General features: G+C 37.7%; 1 long non-coding RNA gene across 1 annotated transcript in view; it reads right to left on the reverse strand.

The window, feature by feature from the left end:
• Positions 1 to 2,327: 2,327 nt before the first annotated feature.
• Positions 2,328 to 14,475, reverse strand: part of LOC119528589 — a 166,458-nt gene continuing 154,310 nt past the window's right edge. The window contains exon 3 of the long non-coding RNA XR_005215753.1: positions 2,328 to 2,358. This is a non-coding gene — a long non-coding RNA (uncharacterized LOC119528589). The remainder of the gene's footprint in view (positions 2,359 to 14,475) is intronic.

Consider the following 14,475-nt stretch of genomic DNA (forward strand, 5'->3'; position numbering starts at 1 on the left):
TTAAATCCACCAGCAACTTACCAATAATGTCAAAATGTGGTCTTGAGAAGGAGAGGGATCATTAACTGGATATTTACCAGGTCCAGGCACTGGGTGTTGTATATGCATTTTCTTGTTTAATTCATAGAGCAACCTTGTGAGACAGGTTCTTTTCTATCCTCAATTATAGGTGAAGAAACTGGAGCCTGGAAAGATAAAGTAATTTATTTAAAGTCAGAGAAGCAGGGTCAGAGCTGGGATTCAAACCCTTGTCTGTGTGACCAAATAGCCAATGTGCTCAACAGCTAAGTCATACAATCGCTACTCATCCTTTCTCTTCTCCACCATCTTTCAGTGACTTTCCAATCATTTCTTTACTCTAACATGACAGAGTTACCCAATTCCCATGGCTTTCTCTCTCCTACCTCCTCTTGCATCATAATTTTTCTACTATCTTGGATCTTTCTACTTATGGATCCACCTACTCTGTGGGGAATAGAAGTAGCCATTAGTTGGCCTGCACAAGATGGAGGCCTGTAAGGTGGTTCCAAAGCATGATCCAGGGCACCTATTGAAGCTAAGTCTCCTCCAGTTCCTTCATTTTAAGCCAGTCTCCAAGCAAAAAAATAGGAAGGTATATGGATACACATGTAACTGAGTGATCAATGGGAAGATTAGTCCAACTGCCATTTAACAGGGGCAAGAAATAACCAAGCTTTGGGAAGAGAGGAGAAACAAAATAAAACATCTGACTAATGAGCTCCACAGTTACAGTGGTAGAAGTAAATGGCCCTGATTTCATGGTGGCAGGGACTTCTGGTCCCACTCCCCACTCCTTTTCTTTTGCTGGTGATGGAGGCAGTAGGAGCAGTTACAAAAGTAATACTGTAACCCCATTTGATAGGGTCCCTCCACTAGGTGTAACACAAGGAAAACAGCGTTCTTGCTCAAAGTCTTCCATAACAACGAGTTCCAGGCACTGTATCTTTTGGGATACTTAAAGATTATGGACCCAGAAATCCTCATATGATGGGGTAAACCCAAGAAAATGCCTTGGGGATGCAGAAGAGGAAGAGGGAATTGGGGGGAGGCCCTTAAGGAGAAATTTTGCATGAAGCTGAATCTGTGATAGCCCCGGATTGCCACAGGATGAAGTAAACTTAACACTCGAGATCAAGAATTCCTGCACTTGAGAAACATCCCCAGATCAGTGCCTCAGACCCCAAGGCAGGCAGTGATGGCATCCCACTGCAGGATCACCAATGAATCTTTGCAAATACAATAGTGGGCAGGCCTCCAAGTGTTCTTTCTCCCTGGGGATAAGGATCAGCTCTGGCACCTTGGATTGAGAAGCCATGACTTTCATGGAGTTATTAAGGGAATGTCTTCCATGTGAAAAGAAAGACATTTTGCAATAGGTTTCCTGGGCAGCCAGAGACATTTCATTTGAGAATCATAAAGAATGTGATCTCATTTTGTAATCTAACCTGGAGAAGTTCTCACACACCTATCCAGGACCACACCCAGAGTCTCCAGATTGGAAGCCCAGCCCCTTGTCTGCAAGTTCACCTTCATTTATAGCAGACTCCACATTATAGATACAGTAGTAGCTAATTCAGAGGTAACTTTATGTTTGTTTACTGCTTTTTTTTCCTTTTTCCAACCTCTACCAAGGTATTCACAGGCAGAAAGCCTCTCCTTTTCTGACCATGCTCTCTTCCTATCTACTTTCCTGGAACCTAAAAGAGACACTGAGTCAGTTCTTTTCTTCTCCACTAGGTGAAGGGAATATTCAACTCAGCAGGGGCCACCGAGGATCGCGACTGGGCTTTCTAGGTGCTCACACTGCCCCCAGCGGTACACGACAGTACAGCATCCTTGGAGCCGCCAGCGCCGCTCCTTCTCCCCAGGGTTCTTTAATTCTCTTAGCTGTCTGCTGTATACAGAACGTCTCACAACGTAAGGCTGAACAAACAACACGTTTACACACTTTAAGTCTCTAAAGATAAAAAAATGTATACACTGATTAATAAGTCACATGATTTGTTGAGAGCTAGTTAAGTCTACAAAGAGAGGTCTAAGCACTGATAAGGACCTGAAAACAGGCGCCCCCCCTCGGTGAAAAAATCGAGTCCCAAAAAAAGGCACCCAGTGTACTTTTTTACTTTAATTGTTCTTTTTCAGTTTAATTTTGGTGATGAACGCACAACTATATAATGGTACTATGAACAATTTAATGTATGCTTTGTATGACTACATGATATGTGAATTTATCTCAATAAAAATGAATTAAAAAAAAAATCAAGTCCCACCTTCTAGATGAAGTTCCCCCGCTTAATATTTGTACTTCCTTGAGCAAGTTGTCCTCACTTTTTCCTTCTGCAAAATGGGAATAATAATAAGAGAAATATTGAACAACACAACTTTTCATAGGATTATGAAGACTGAATGAAATGACACATACAATGTACTTTTCAGTGTCTGGCTCTTGGTGAGAGCTCAATCAGTGACCCTGATGAAGAGAGACTGGGAGACCTGCTCAAGATCTTGTGCAGGCAGAGGGGAGGGAGGTCTGAGAGGGGTAATTCTTTGTCTGTTGGTGAGGTATGGGTCTCTTCGGCTATCCTGGCTTGCTGATGGGTATGGTGCAAATAGGTGAGGAAAATCAGGTAAAATAAGAGCCGAGAAACCTGGCCACACAATTGTCTCCTTACACTTCTCTTAGAAGAATAAATATAGTGTCTGAAACCACTGTAGTGAAGCAGAGTTCCCTTATTTTAAAGTTAGCAAAAGAGAAAAGATCCCTTTCTAAATTTTGCTTATTAGCCAAAATAAAAATAACCTAACTATGCTTAGCTAGATTTGTATTTCTTTCTCTACTCTGCTCCCCTTTCTTGTTTTTCCAAGTCCTTATCCATCCTTCAACTCCATCTTCAAAATGCCATGGGGAATTAAACTTTTACTTTAAAACTGAACATTGTTTGGAAAGACAATGAGTGCTGTTGGAGCACCTGCTGACACAGTAGGGAAAGACAGCCGTGTGTGGGACAGAGCTTGTCAGGGTTCTGGAACCATCTCTGCCTTGGTTCTCCTTGGCCAAGCCCCTAGCTTAGGGCTTCCGTAGTTCCTTCTCTAAAGCGTCCTTTGTCTGATTCTTCTGTTATCACTCATAGTGCACAGATCAATGCCACATGTAAATAATGGTTGCTCAGGAGATCTACTGCTGCAGATAAGGCACTTTTGCTCAAATTAGGGAAAGGCAGTCCTTGAGGATGATGCATCACCATCCCAGAGCCCATGGTTTTGCTTGCACAGCACAAGCCAAATTTCAACCCACAGTTGCCCTCTCAGCCCCAGTGCCTTTATGCAAAGCAAAAAGTGTTTTACCCTACATATAAGTCCTAGCAATCAGTAAACATGTCTTAATCTCAGGTATCTCCTCATTGACCTTCTCCCCAGCTGTTATGTGGCAAGTAGACTGTGATTAGTAAAAAGCATCTCAAAGACCCCTTGAGTACAGAAGAAGGAAAATAGTACTTTCATTACTACAATTGCAATCTTAGGTAGTCACAGCAATAACACGATTATAACGTGTAAAGACCATGATGATAATGGTTAATTTTCCCTGAATATTCACTAACATGCTATGTTATGGGATTTCCATAAGCTACTACATTTAATAGTGCCAACAATCTCTAAAGTACATTTCCATTTTACAAGTGAGAAAACATTTAATGAGATAAGTTCATTAACTTGAACTGTTGGGGCAAAGACTGATGTCTATCTAATTATTGTTTCCCAAAGTGTTGAACCAGTAGAATATGAAATATTTTCGGTTTGACTTAATACACAGGCACAGCATTAAACATCATGGTATCATCTGGTGAGGCTGATTTTCCTTCCAATTTCCTCTCCATCCTTCTGATTATGATCCTCTCTGGTGCTGGCAGGTCTTTAAAACCCTTCCACATTTGCTAATCTCCCCCTTTCAACCAACAGAAAAAAAGTCTCAGGCTCAGAGCCTTCAACAACAATAATATTTAGATAAAATTTAATAATAATTGTGCCAGTTTGGATGTATTATGTCCCCCAAAAAGATAATATGCCATTATCTTTGATGCAATTTTGTGGGGGCAGATGTATTAGTGTTAATTAGATTGGAATTCTTTGATTGAGTGTTTCCATGGAGATGTGACTCAATCAACTGTGAGTGAAATGATTGATTGGATAATTTCCATGGAAATGTTGCCCCACCCATTCAGGGTGGTTGTTAATTGGATCACTGGAGTTGTATAAAGGAGTTCATAGACAGAAGGACCTCAGAGCAACTGAGAGTGACATTTTGAAGAGGAGTTGCAGCTAAGAGAGGACGAAATGCCCCAAGAGCAACATTTGGGAGAGTGCCATTTTGAAATACAACCTGGGACCAAGCAGACACTAGCCATATGCCTTCCCAGTTAACACAGGTTTTCCAGACGCCAATGACCATCCTTCAGCAAAGGTACCCTGTTGTTGATGTCTTACCTTAGACACTTTATGGCCTTCAGACTGTAACTTTATAACCAAATAAACCTCCTTTATAAAAGCCAATCCATTTCTTGTGTTTTGTGAAATGGCAGCATTAACAAACTGGAACAACAATGCATACCATAAAATTAAGTTACCAGCTATTTAAGGCAAGTGATACTGGTTCTCCACCTTCCAGCTATCATGCAAACTTCCATTTTTTAAGTAAAATCATGGACATTTTAAAGAAAAATATTAAGCAAATAATTAATGTGACACATTCAATATAGTAGAAAGCATGGCAGTAATATGCAGAGGTGTTCAGACACAGGAGAACTTGGGAAAATGTCAAGCTAACACTGAGACCTGGAAAAGAGTACACTATACACTGTGCCACTTGCATGGGCTTTGGTATCAAGAAATATTTGAACTTGTATCCCAGTTTTGCTTGTTACTGGCTGTATGACCTTGGAAATCATTCAATTTCTCTTAGCCTCAATTTTCTCGTCAAAAAAAAAAAGTTTCTTAATATCTACTTTAAAGATATTATTGTGACAGTTAAATGAAAAAATTCTTGTTGCAGTACCTATGACAGTGCCTGGCACATAGTAGGTACTCAAGAAATATTATTTTCTTCTACTTTCTCCTTCCCTCTAGTTTCCATTCAGAGTTAGTGAAAGAATGATTACACTTTCTCCTCTTCTATCATCAAGACTCTTTTTTATTCACTTTTTTCTTTTCCTTTAAATTCAAGTTATAAGGTGTGGTTCCACTATTTCTTCTTTGTCCACCTTACACAATTAAGGGGCTTCTTTTTCCTTATTAAGACTCTATTGTCTGTCTCTAAGCTCTATAAATGTACTTTCTGAGAATTTGGGAATTATTTTGGATTTGATATAATTCTAGTGGAATAAAATGTTATCAAGTATCCTTGGTGCTTATGAAGTATTTCCCCCCTTATATAACACTGTGCTGGAAATTAATCATAAGTCATACATAAAAAAATTTTTGCAAAAAAATAAAGCATTTTAGCAACCACAAGATGAACTGGGGAAGAAAGGCCATAGCCTAAATAGGTGTCCACCATCACCAAGATGTAGGACATACCTTAGGAAGGCAGGAGAGGGCAAATGTAATACTCTTGCCCTGAGTGGCCAGGCGTGACCCCCTAGGAATAGCCCCTAAATGCCCTTTTTGAGCTCTGTCTTGTAGTTGACTTCTCTCACATTGGTAAATGGCAGTTGGGACATCTTTTAATGAGAGGGTTAATTGATGTTCCTGGGCCCATATTTTCATGGTATCATAATTTCCATGTCCAGTTCAGTGGTGGATCTACCCAGCAGCGGAAGCAGCCATGGGAAGTTCAGCTATTTCATGGATGTCGTCAAGGTTAAGTTCAAGGTCCTCATATTCCAGGGAAGTCTCATTCTCTGCCTCTCTCCCAGGAAGATCTCCAGCCTCATCAGGGATGAGAAGCAGCTTGGTGCATCCTTTATTGGCTGGATCATTCCACTGATGCTTATCTTGATAAGAACCCTTGCTGTGCTCATCAAAATGGGTAACAGATGATGACTTTCCATGTCACCAATTGTTTCCAAAGGCCCTTCTCCACACTGGGGAACCTTTGACTTTCCAATCACATTCCTTCCATGAAACTGAGTAAGCTGTTGGCAGTGGCCCATAAATCAGTAAGCAGGTATACAGGGGTACAATAGCATTATGTCTAAAAAAAAAAAAAAAAAAAAAAATGTGCATACCTTAATTTAAAATGCTTTATTGCTTAAAATGCTGTTGTGGTTTGCTAATACTGCCAGAATGCAAAATACTAGAAATGGGTTGGCTTTTATAAAGCAGGTTTATTTGGTTACAAATTTACAATCTGAAGGCCATGAAAATGTCCAAAGCAAGGCATCAAAATGAGTATACCTTCACTGAAGGAAGGCCAATAGTGTCCGGAAAACTTCTGTTAGCTGGGAAGGCACGTGGCTGGCGTCTGCTTGCTCCCAGGTTGCATTTCAAAATTGTGTTCTCCAAAATGTCAGTGTCAGCTTTCAATGGCTATCTTCAAAATGTTTCTCCAAGCTTGCAGCTGTTCTGAGTCTCTTCTGTTTGTGAGCTTTCACAGGGCTCTAGTAAACTAATCAAAACCCATACTGAATGGGTGGGGCCACTCCTCCATGGAAATAATCTAATCAAAGGTGTTACCCATAGTTGGGTGGGTCACTTCTCCATGGAAATAGTCTAATCCAAAGATTCCAACCTAATCAACACTAATACATCCGCCCCAACAAGACTGCATCAAAGAACATGGCATTTCGGGGGACATAATACATCCAAACTGTCAAAAATGCTAACCACCATCTGAACCTTCAGTGAGCTGTAATCTTTTTGCTAATGGAGGGTCTTGCCTCAATATTGGTGGTTACTGACTGATCAGTGTAGCCACAAACCTTCAATTTGTAAAAAAAGTACAATGCCTATGAAGCACAATAAAGCAAAGCACAACAAAATTAGATATGCCTGTAGATAAATTGGAGTTCATCAAAGGATACTATCAAGAAAGCATAAAGACAATCCACAGAACAGAAGAATACTGCAATTCGTATATCTGATAAGGATCTAGAATCTATAATATATAAAGAACTCTTAGAATGCAACAATAAAAAGATAAATAACCCAATGAAATTTGGCAAAATATTTCACTCTACAAAGATATACAAAAGGCTTATAAGCATATGAAAAGATGCTCAAGTAAATTAATCATTAGAGAAATGCAAATCAAAACCACAAGATACCATTTCACACCCATTAGAACAGGTATAATGAAAAAGATAAGTAGTAAGAAGTGTTGGCAAGGATGTGGAGAAATTGGTAACCTCATACATTACTGGTAAGAATGTAAAATGGTGCAACAACTTTGAAGAACAGTTGGGTGGTTCCTGGCAGAGTTAAAGTTAGAGACACCGTATGATATAGCCATTCTGCTCCTAGGTGTGTACACAAGAGAATTGAAAACATATGTCCACAAAAACTTGCATGCAAATATCCATAGAAAATTATTCATAAAATCCAAACTGTGGAAACAACCCAAATATCCATGAACTGATAAATGGTTCATAAAATGTGCTATATGCATGCAATGGGTAGTCAGCCGATAAAGAATGAGTACGAGTTCATGTTACTCCATGGATAAACCTTGAAAACATTATGCCAAGTGAAAGAAACCAGACACAAAAGACCACATATTGTATGATTCCATTTATGTGAAATGTTAGAATAGCAAATCCACAGAGACAGAAAGTAGATGAGGGTTTGCCAGGGGCTTGGAGGAGGGAGGAATTGGGAGCAATTGATAATAGGTACAAAGTCTCTTTTTGGAATTAGGTAGACATTGTACAATCTTATGAATACACTAAAAGTCATTGAATTGTACACTTTAAAATGGTGAAGTTTATGGTATATGAAATTACAACTTAATAATAAAAGAAGAGAAAAAAAGAGAAGAAGAGAAAAAAGGAAAAGAAAAGAAAAGAAAAAAATAGAGATGCCTCTCTGAGAAAGTACCATTTGGACATAACTTTGAAAGAAGTAAAGGAGTAAGCTGGCAGATATCTAGGGAAAATGAATGTCAAACACTATAAACAGCAAAACTTATTCTAGATTTAAATATTCAATATTTTTGTTCCAATTTTTGAGTCTATACAGTTTAATGTAGTCCCATTTTGTGGAAACAATGAGAAGAATATATAAAAAGTTAAGGACTTAGGAAGGGGAATTCAAATTATTGGACTGCAAAAACAGGAGAGTGGAAACATGAAAAAAAATCAGAATAATTAGAATAAACTAAAAGAGCTACAAAGAATAGGAAAAGAGAAGATGAGCATTATATTTCAACTCTGCACCAACTAGCAATTTCCTTGGAAAACTTTCCAAACTCTGTGTTCCTCATTTCCTATGTCCTATGAGAGACATGTGGACAATATATCTACCTTATTGGATTACTGTAAGAACCAAGAAAGATGAAGGATGTAAAACATTGAATTTGACACTTGGTGTATTCTCAATATATGCTATTTATCCATAATAATCGTCATAATGGACACCACACAATTGAGTGGGCATCTTAAGAAGTTTTGCAAAGCAAACTTACATGTACAAACACATATTTACAAAACAAAGGATGAGATATAGGAAATATACAAGGAAAGACTCTATATTTTAATTATTTAAATATTAATTTAATATCATATGTTTTCATTTTATTAAAACAGCACAGAAGATTAGTGTGAAGAGGCATTGCCTATGTTTTTAAGATGTTAATTGGTTAGAAATTGACCTTTGTTAGGGAGTTAAAATGCATTTAACACTAAATTAAAACATGCTTTCCACATGTGCTCAATATTTTTAGAAAACAATCACGCTTAAAATTATTTTGAGAATAACACTGTGGGGGAAAAAAAACTACCAAAAAATCACTTTGCTAATTAAAGCATATGAAACCAAACAACTGTTTTTAGGAATTTGTCTTGCTGTTTTACATGCTAAAGAGAACTACTTCTCATGCTTCCTTCAAGGGAGATAAAGTTAGTGAAAATCTGGCAAAGTGAAGATGAGCAGAAGTTGACATAGTTGAACATTTTTGCTGGCATATGTCAGATTCCTTAAAAAAATGTGAAGGAGGCTCCAATCTTCTGGGTACTAAAGGCAGCCATGACACTGGAAAGAGTTAGGGTTTGGATGTCAGGGGCAGTGGCCCTCTCTGTGAACACTCTCTAGCCAGAGGATTTTGGCACATGAATTCCTCCATTTCTCAGTTTCTTACTTTCTAAAATGACAGGGTTTTACCTGTTGGAATATATGATAGCCCTAACTTCTGATATTGTATGGTTCTGTGCAGTATTTCATCATCTAGGAAAAAAATGCCAAGACTGAATGCAGGCTTTTCCTTTTTAAGTATTATTAGCAAGGTGGCCATGAATTCCAGAGTTGAGGCCAACTTTGACTTAGTGAGTATGTTAGTTCTCCATGCTGATGAAATGCTACATATCAGAAATGGACTGGCTTTTAACAATGGAGATTTCAACAATGGGGATTTATTAGATTACAAGTATACAATTCTAAGGCCATGAAAATCTCCAAATAGAGACATCAGTAGGATGATATCTTCTTTCTGAAGAGAGGCTACTGGTTATCCAGGACTCCTCTGTCACATGGTAAAGCACACGGCGGTGTCTGCTGGTCCTTCTCTCCTGGGTTTCGTTGCTTTCAGCTTCTGGCTGCTCTGCCTGTGGCTTTGTTTCTGAGCTTCTGTGCGTTACCCTCTTTTAGCTTCTGTCTCCTGTAGCTTCTCTCTTATATAGGGCTCCAGTAGGAGGATTAAGAACCATCCTGAACAAGGTGGGTCACATCTCAACTTAAGATCCTATTCAGCAAAAGATCCTATTTACAATGGGTCCACACACACGGGAATGGATTAGTTTTAAGAACATACTTTTCTGGGTACTAAAGCTTCAAATCATCACAGTGGGTTAGGTGGTATTTATATGGTGTTTGGTGCTGCAGTTTCTCTGCTCTTCCTTACTTAAGAAAATGCAATAGGAATTCCTGTTCTAGTTTCTTATTATACCTAAAGCCAGGGGATATCAAAAACCTTGAAAACCAGTATAGCACAGACAATTCAACAAATCAGAACAGATACTGACCATACAGATACCTATCAGCCCTGCCTAAAACTAGAGGCAAAACAAGATTGATTTAGATTAGCCTCATAAAAATTAGTGTTATTTGATACATGTGCATATGTGTATACATGTATTTATTAAAGAGGGATTATAGTAATTTCAAAACATTTACTTTGCACACTGAGTTATTTTTAGCTGTGTTTAGGATAGTCGAAGAGTTGAATGAAGGAATAATATTCACTAAAAATGAACTAGAAATTGTTTATTAGAAAAAGTGAGAAATAAAACTCCAAGAGTGTGGTGGTTTAAAGCAGTTTGTACCCCCAGTGAAACATGTTCTTAAATCTAATCCATTTCTGTGAGTGTGAACCCATTGTAAGTATAACCTTTCAATGAGGCTACTTCAGTTAAGGTGTGACCCACCTCATTCAGTATGGGTCTTAATCCTATGACTGGAGTCCTTTATACATGGAATGAATGCAGAGAAAACAGAGAATCCTATGGAAGCAAGAAGTTGAAACCAAGGAAAGCTAGAAGAGAGAGACCAGCAAATGCCACCATGTGGCCGAGGAGTTTTCACAGTTAAAGATATGAGTCTGAAAATCAAAAGTCAAGGATAAGTATAGATCAGGGAAAATAAAAATAAATCTAAACATAGGTCTATCTTACTGAAATACAGAACATCAAGGAAAAGGAGGTAAAATCAGAAAAGTTTCCAGAGGGAAAAGAGAGACTAACTACAAAGACATGACAACTAGATTGACAATGGAGTTTTTATTAGTAACAATAAATGCCAAAAGGCAGAACTAGAAAGTGAATGCCCTACATAAGTGTGCTGGTTTGTATATTTATGTCGCCCAGAAAAAGCCATATTCTTTAATGCATTCTTGTGGGGGCAGATGTATTAGTGTGGATTGGGTTGGAACCTATTGGTTCAGTGTCCATGGAGATGTGGCACACCCAACTGTAGGTGACAACTCTGATTGGATAATTTCCATGGAGGCGTGGCCCTGCCTATTCAGCATGGGTCTTGTTTAGTTTACTAGAGCACTATATAAGCTCAGACAGAAGTTACTCATAGCTAGCTGAAGCTGAGACAGACATTTTGAAGACGGCCGTTGGAAGCTGATGCAGACATTTTGGAGAACACCACTTTGAAACGCAACCTGGGAGCTAGCAGACTCAGCCACGTGCCTTCTGAGCTAACAGAGGTTTTCCGGATGCCATTGGCCATCCTCCAGTGAAGATACCTGATTGTCGATGCATTACCTTGGACACTTTATGGCCTTAAGACTGTAACTGTGTAACTAAATAAACCCCCTTTTATAAAAGCCAATCCATCTCTAGTGTTTTGCATTTCACAGCATTAGCAAACTAAAATAATAAGGCACTCTAAAAATTAAAATAAAATAAAAATGCCAAGTGTCCAAACAAAACTCATTTGTATATCTTATTTGGTCCACTTGATATCAGTTTGAGACCCTTGATCTAAATCATCTCCACGATTTTACAGTTGAGGGAATATAGGTGCAGAAATTAAGCTATTTATCAGTATTGTATAGTGTTTAAGAATACAGGCTCTTCAAAGTGCTGAGGAAAGAAATATCTTTCAACCCTGAATTTTATATTCAACCTAATGTTATTCAACAGTGAGAGCAAAGATAATGACATATCTGACCCACACAAAGACTACAAGAACGTATCTGCCAAAGATCTTCATTAAAGGAATTAACAAAAGAGAGGTTAATCAAGAAAAAAAAAAAAAAAATGTGAACCAGTCAGTAAAATGTGTTGGTGATCTCGATTTTTAGAACCCTACTTTTCATGTTACAAAGAAAAAAATTAAAATTCTATAAAACAATAATAGCATGAAACAAGAGGTGAACAGTTAAATCTGGTTCATTGACTTTTCAGAAGGAATAAAAAAATACAAAATTATGATTTAGTATGCATTTACAAAATTTAAGGGCAATCACCAAAATAATATAGGTACAATCTATACCTTATAAAGCATACGAGTGAAAGAAAAGAAATATAGAATTATTTACTTTCCTACAGAAAATAGTGAAGGAGGGACAAAGAAGTAAAAAGAAGGGATGGCAAACAGAATATTTAAAATAAGATGGCAGAAACAAGTCCTAATAGAAAAATTTTTTATTTAAAGTCAATAATCTGGTCCTTAAAACCAGATGTTTTAGATAGAAAGACAACTAGAAAACTATATTTTTTCATTTTAAGGAGAAAAAACATAAAATGACACAGTTTGATTCAAAATTCCTAACCAATTTACAATTTTTCTAAAATGAAACTGACAGTACAATATTCAAAAAGATAGAAACCAAGTATAATGTCTATGTGTATAAGTAACGAATTATCATGATAGGATGTGAAATGCTTGGACCATCCCTTCCTGATCACCAACTAATATGGTTGTTAACAAACCCTACCTTTATATCCAGTGACATGACCTGCCTCAGAGCCACAAACATCTGAGTCACAAATCACTTTTGTTGACAGGGGTGCACTTTTCAAAATGCCCACAAGTGATTCTGAAGTTCTACTAATTGCATTTAGAATACAATACATGAGTTTTTTCATACATCAATTTGTTGAAATTTTTTGTACTAAACTGAATATAAATATAAAATTTTTATACGTGAACATCAGTGGGAATACGCTGCATCGAAAGATACAAATGTTCTAAGTAGATTAAGGCATTCTTCTGGAAAAACATCAATAGGAAAGATGTTCTATGGGTATAATTAAAATAAATTATAATAATTAAACATCCCTATTTAAAAACAGAGATTATTAGACCCGATAAATAAAACAAAACCTAGTTTTATGCTGAAGAGACACACCTAAAACAAACCACACAGATGGCCAAAAATAACAGGATGGAAAAGACATACTCTGTATTTAGACAGGATTATGTTCTATGAGTGACAGAAAAGACAAAAATAGTGCTTAACCAAGGTAGAAGTTTATTTCTCTCTCCTATAAATGGAGTTTGGAGACTGGTACCCAGGGCTACTATGGAAGCTCTGCTCCATGAAATCTCAACGACACAGGCTCCTTCATCTTCACATTCCCACCATCCCTAGGCTGCAGCCCTTACCCTTGTGATCCAATATGGCGGAACTGTGTCCTGGTCAGCAGGATGAAGGAAGGGATGAAGAGACAAAAGGAATGTGCCAGCCATCTTTAGGAATGGTCCTAGCACTTAACGAATACTAATTCATTTAATTCTCAAAACAGCCCTATGAGATGAAAACTGCTATCACATGGCATGGATGATGCAACTAAGGCAGAAAAATTGAGTTGCCCAAAGTCCCATGACTAGAAAGTGGTACAAGTCGAAATTGAGCATAGATCACATGATGCTCACCAAACTATTCATTGGATGCATCATTAAAAGTAACTCAATGAATAATTAGAAATTTCATTAAAATGGAACAGAATAAGCAAGGTAAAAGCAGCTTGAACATCATTTGCTAAATATGAATGTATACTAAATATATGGCAAATTCCAGAGAGTAGTACAACATGGTCCTGATGTTAGTTACCAATCCAGATCCATTAGGGATTAGGCCAGTTAGTAACTAGTCCACCTAGTTTTAAACCTACCTCCTAAATCATTACCTTGATTTCATGTCTCTTTCATAAGACATCTGAATCTGCTTCCTAATTAAGTTTATGCTGGCCAGATTGGTTCTTTGTTTCAGAATATGCTAATTGAGGGAATTTTCAATATCTCTATCTGTAATCGTCTGAGGCCGGGTGTAATCTTAAAATACAAACCTTCTGTTCTATCTGTTAGTTCATTGTTCATTTGCTCATTGTTTTGGCCTGGATGCTTCTTTTCCTAATGGCAATTGCATTCCGTCTCAGAGATGCTTGAGTGAGGGCAATGAAAAAGAAGTTGGTTAAGTTTATTTAGGATTACAGTAGCTACAAATGTTGACAAAGAACAAAGGAGCAATGTAATACGTGAAAGAGCATCTTTATAGTGACAAATGTTAAATCTAAGTTGGCAAAGGAGAAAGTGAAAATAAAATAAAAATGATGGCTAGGAGAAAAGATGGGAATACTTGATTCTGGGATGGAGTAGGGCAAATGGTACTTGTTTGTTTGGTAAAGGTGATGAAATGCCATATAGCAGAAATATATTGGCTTTTACAATAGGGATTTATTAGCTTACAAGTTTATAGTTCTGAGGTCATGAAAATGTCCCAATTCAAGGCATCAACAGGATGATACCTGGATTCAGAAGACTGGCTATAGGCAAGCTTGCCTCCTCTGTCACATG

Source organism: Choloepus didactylus, chromosome 3, assembly GCF_015220235.1.
Source record: "Choloepus didactylus isolate mChoDid1 chromosome 3, mChoDid1.pri, whole genome shotgun sequence".
NCBI classification, from domain to species: Eukaryota; Metazoa; Chordata; class Mammalia; order Pilosa; family Megalonychidae; genus Choloepus; species Choloepus didactylus.